The sequence below is a fragment of the Protobothrops mucrosquamatus genome, unplaced genomic scaffold (assembly GCF_001527695.2).
Source record: "Protobothrops mucrosquamatus isolate PMUCROS unplaced genomic scaffold, P.Mucros_1.0 scaffold1632, whole genome shotgun sequence".
NCBI lineage: Eukaryota > Metazoa > Chordata > Lepidosauria > Squamata > Viperidae > Protobothrops > Protobothrops mucrosquamatus.
The window spans coordinates 296,928-302,426 of NW_015387791.1; the positions used below are offsets into that span (position 1 = coordinate 296,928).

Below are 5,499 nucleotides of genomic sequence, written 5' to 3' on the forward strand. Positions count from 1 at the left end.
TTACATGGGAGCGACGAGTCCCTCCCAACACCGCCCGCGCGGCCGCATTCTGGACTAACTGGAGCCTCCGAGTGCTCCTCAAGGGGAGCCCCATGTAGAGAGCATTACAGTAGTCCAGGCGGGAGGTGACAAGGGCATGGGTGACTGTGCGCAAGGCGTCCCGGTCCAGAAAAGGCCGCAACTGGTAGATCAGGCGTACGTGATAAAACGCCCCCCTGGTCACGGCTGCCAACTGGTCTTCCAGTGTCAGCCGTGGATCCAGGAGGACACCCAGATTGCGTACCCTCTCCGAGGGGGCCAAAGTTTCGCCCCCTATAGTCAGGTCGGGGGGAGTCACTGGATCTGGTTCAAAGGGACAGTCCCACACCTTATACATTGTGTAACCTTATTTTATTATTTAATTATATTACCATCTATAGGATGGCGTCCATGTGGGCGCAATCTTATTTCATCCAGGGGAAAGGGGTGTTGTGTCCTGAGCCTGCATCTTGCAGGCTCGGGACGTTGCAAGAGTCCCGGGCCTTTGCAGAAGCTGCCCGGGACCAGACTGAGTGGCGCCAGCCTTGCGCGCATGCGCAAGGCGGGAAAAGCCCGCCTCATGATTGGTTGAACTTGCCCGGGGATCAGAGGGTATAAATAGAGGCCTGCGTGCCTCTGCTCTGGTTGTTCGTAGAATGGAGCAAACAATAAAGACTTGTTGGAGATGCTTCGTCTCAAGCGCCATTATTCCCAGGACTTAACAGTTGCCCTTTGCCATTCCCTGCCATTTTCAACTTTGTTTTACACAATATTGTCCCTCTGCAATCACTTGGCTGTTCTTGGGGTACATTGCCTGGTTATCTGGTCTATGACATTAATATTTCCTGGTGGTCCAAGTATTAATCGGGTACAACACTGTTAAGATCCAAGATAAAATAAGGCAGTGGCTACTATTGACTAATACGTACTGAAATAAGAAAGAAGGAAAGTAATTGAAGTAGGAGTGTTCATCTCGTGCTTGTGAAGCTAAATTTTCCTTCTCATCCTTCAGATTTTCCATCAATTCTCTCTGGTGAATTTTGGGGAGTGCTGGACACACAGCAAACAGCACTTGAGGAAGGAGGTCAGCTGTGGAGTATAGAGGAATGGGAGGAGGCATCTGATCAATTCCAACCATTCTGGGCAACACTGGACTCCCTTGGTAAACCCTGCCCAGCAGTCAAGGGCTACTTCCCTGGCACCCTCTTTTGCTTACCTATTCAGCAGAGTGCCTCCAAGATCTCAGACATCATCTACAGTGCACAACGGGTGCAGGAACTGCTGTGCTCATTCTTAAATGATGCCCCCATTAGCTTGCTATTTCTCAGGAACATCCAGAAACTGACCCTGGGCATTGTTGGGTCCGATGGTGCCATCTGTGAGCTGCTAAAGGCTGATGCCTCAACTCGTCCATATTGTGAGTCAAATGCTGTTCAAGACATGCAAAAACAAACCAAAGCATCTCTGAACCAGGGTAGAAACAGAAGTATCTCAGAAATATTTGCTGATTATAATCTTGGCGCCACACTGGAGACCAATGGCTGCACCAAACCACTTGCTTTACAAGGTACTGGGGTTGCTAAAGCCACCAGCTGTAAGTGGCTGATATTGTCAGCAGAGGCAAAAAAAACCCTCTTTCCCAGGATTGTGGAACCTGGCTGAGAAGGTGAGATCCACACCAGCATTATCCTTGGCCTACTGTTTGCAGGACAGATGCGCCGGCCGCCTTAGCTGTGTCTTGCCTCTCCCAGCTACTGAGGAAAACGTCACTGGATTGCCACTGCACATCAGTGCTCCCTTTCAACTCACCGATGACAGGAGGCATGTGCAGTGGTCTGAGGAGGGGTCCCAGGCACGGGGGACTGAGGGGTGTTGGAACCACTTACTTATGGAGGAGGTACTGCCTGTTGCTTATTGCCAAATGGTGGTGCTGGCCTCCTCCTGCCCTGGTGACCCATATGGGGCATGGCCAGACCCAACTCATAGCCAACAACTCCGGTACAAGCCTCTACTAACTGAAATATGCCAGAGGTTAAGGAACATGAAACTCTTGGTGAGGGTTGGAGAGGGGGACCCTCGCTTGCTCTATCCATCTGAAGCCATCCTTTTGCCAAAGCCAGTCTTGGATAAGCCCATAGGCCCAGTGCTGGAGAAGGCCCTCTTTTTGGCAGGATCACCGCTGGCAGCAGCCTCTCCTCACGTGCGTCAAGCCTTGGTATTGGGTGCAAAAGATGGAACAGTAGTGCAGGAGGCCACAGCCAAGTTTGTGGGTGGGGCTCTGCAACATGCTGCCAACATCTGGAATTGGCTCACAGAGTCTGAGAAAAAGTTGTTACTGGAATATTTGGTTGAAGATGGATGTTACCTGGAACTGAAGGATCTGCCCCTACTTCCAACAGCCAATGGGCACTACACCTGCTTTGGAGATGCTGGAGAGACCGTATTTGTTGAGAATCCTGACTTTCCCAGGTGAGCAGCCTCCCTCCATCCCCCCCTCCAAAATAATCTAATTCTGTCTTCCCTTTCTTCCTCCTTCAGCATACTGTACCTCCTGATTTGATTATCTGAATTTAGTCAGGCTTGAACATCTGTTAAGGTAGAAATTCAAAATGCTTTAACTATAAAGGGAAGCAGAACTTTACTGATTTGTTCCAGAGATGTCAAGTGTCAGTGTCAAGAGATGCATTTAGAGATGTCACACTCTAAATCTTTGACTGAACATACCTTTATTTCCTAAGACATCTTATGTTCTAGGCAAAGAAAATTAAATGGAAAGCTGCATCACTTTTTAGTCTGTATTTTGCCAGATAGACCGGTTAGCATACTAAAAAAGTAAGAATGGTAGCTGACTTGTGGAAAATGTTTGTTTGTTTAGAAAAAGATGGAAGATATTATTCAGGGTAACAGACATCATCCAGGGAGATGGCAGTGAGAGTGTGAAGGATTAAGCTTGCCAGTTTGGTAAATAAACCAGATTGCCTTAATATTTGATGGGCCTGTGTAGTATTTACAAACCTTAAAATATATAGAGTAAGATCCATTTTCTCGACCTTCTTGGTAGTTTGTAGTTTATGGAACCTTTCTCTTGGTTTTGCAGAATTCTTTTGCCTGGTTTGGCCAACCAATTTCTTCCCAAAGATTTAACTCCTGTGTTGCTGAACCATTTGCAAGCAATTGCCAAAAAAGGTAAGTTGTTATCTTTCCCTTATGTGAGCCCCTCAGGCAAGGGAGTGTAATGGGCTGTGAGAATAACCTTGAGGAACCGAAAGAAGAGCCACACCTAAAACAACAGTAGTGTTGTCTTGGGTTGTGGCTCTCCTTCATGTTCCTCAAGGTAATTGTTCCATCCCATTAGAGAGGCTGGGTGCAGCCTTATCCAGTTGACTGCAACTCCCACCATCTCAGTGGGATATTGGTTGCAGAGGATGGAGTTAATTGAATATACCTGAAGGACAATATGAGTGGGTCTTAGCATGTCCATGTAGACACACAGCAGCCAGCTGCCCTCTGAGAACAGACTATGTCCTTGAAGAAGGACAGTGAGCTTTTCCATATTGCAATTGTTACTCAGTGTAGGATACACCTGACTTACTGGTGCAGTTAAAAGAGGGAAGTCATTCTCCTCCTTTCTGGTTTTAATTTGTGGTTCTGTAAATCAAAGGGTAGGAGGAGGATTCATCTTCTCGGGATTCAGGATTGTCTTCCAATAGAAAACAAAGGGCAAATGCAACTTTCTCCGGAAGGAAGTCAAAGACTCTTTTTGTCAGTTGTAGAGTAAACAAGACGCTTTGACTTCTGGCCACAAAACTGCCTTCAGAGGTCATTTGAGTATGTAAGACTATCAGATCCGCTTTGGATCAGGCCCAGAGTGCATGCAATAGAGCTACTCACTGCAAAGCCTGAAAAGTAAGCTTTCCAACCAGAATGGTGGCTTGAACCTAAATCTCCTTGCTTCTAGACTAACATTCCAATAGCGTGTCGGCATTCTCTTGTTAGAATCATCAAATGCAATTAGCTGGAAAATTAGTGTGGTACCTATAGAAGAGAATATTTGTAGCTCAGGGTTGAACTGTGGGGTCCTTAGTGCCGAGGGATTCTTGGTGCACTGATGAAGATACCTAGTTGGGTAATGGAATGTCTACGAGAAAACAATCATGTTCAGAGACCTCCAAGGACCCCACAACAGCGTGATCTCAAACCATTCACAGACCTTTGCGATATAGCCTTTAGCACAGACCAAAAATATTTCTGTAACTATTTAGCTCCAACAGAGACATCTCAAAGGTGCTTTTTCAAAAGGCAACTGAACTTTGTTTTCTCCTTGAGGAATATATTTCGCTTCTTATCCAAGAAGCTTCATCAGTTCTGACTGGATGGTGGGGGGATGGAAGGATTAGTTCTGAAGAGAGAACTAACCAGTCAGAACTAACTCTAGCGTCAGAACTAATCCTTCTATCCCCCCACCATCCAGTCAGAACTGATGAAGCTTCTTGAATGAGAAGCAAAACTTTTTCCTCAAAGAAAAAAATGAAGTGTAGTTCCCTTTGGAAAAAGCACCTTTGAGATAACCATGACCTTAGATGACTGAGAATCTCCAAAGACAATCCTCCAACAGAGATGCACAAACATTGTTACTTGATCCTTGTGTCTTTCCTGTCTCTCTAGGGTTGTTCAAAAATCTGGTCTCCTTGAATTAAGCTATCATTGAGAAGAATCTTCCTAGAGCTCTCCCGAGAGGTTGGGTGAGCAGCAAATCTGTTCCTGTTATTTGGAGCCCCAGTGCATATCCCGACGAACCTCCCCTTGAGTGGCTTTCTGCTTTCTGGACTTTCCTGACACACCGTGCTTCTTCCCTGGAACCCTTCGAGGGATGCCCGATAATACCACTGACTCCTCTGCACAGTTCTCTCAATGGCATTCAGTTAGCTCGGCTTTTGCCTCAACCCACCCTCATATTCCAGAGGCGTAATGGGCAATGCTTGCCAGATGCAGTGGCTAAAATTTTGGAAGTGTTGGGCTGCACCGTGATCCAGAACTGGGACTCCAGTTGATCCCACCACCAACTGAAAGAATATGTTCTAGAACCCACACCTAGCAATGTCCTGCAAGCTTTTGTCCATCTGGGGGTAGCAAATGTAACAAACCACCTGACACTTTTGTCCACCTGCCAGATTGAAAGTTTGAGCGCTTTTCCCTCTATGGCTGTCTCATTCTCTCAAAAAGATATCGGAGTCCTCACTAAATTGCCACTCTTCTTCAAGATGCCTGCTCATTATTTACGATTTCAAAATGTAGGAGAGATGAAAGGGGAAGATCTCCCAGTAATAATGGCAGATATCCTAGCGGGAGCATTGGGGTCAACCAGAGAGGAGATGGTCAGCGAGATGGATGAGACCTATAGAATACATACAAACTATGCAAGACGACATAACCTCCCCAGAGAAGTGCACGTTAGATTTATAAAGAAATCAATTAGGGATG

General features: G+C 46.4%; 1 pseudogene; it reads left to right on the forward strand.

Moving 5' to 3' along the window:
- The window catches only part of LOC107293482, a 40,559-nt pseudogene that overhangs the window by 15,367 nt on the left and 19,693 nt on the right, over window positions 1-5,499 (forward strand).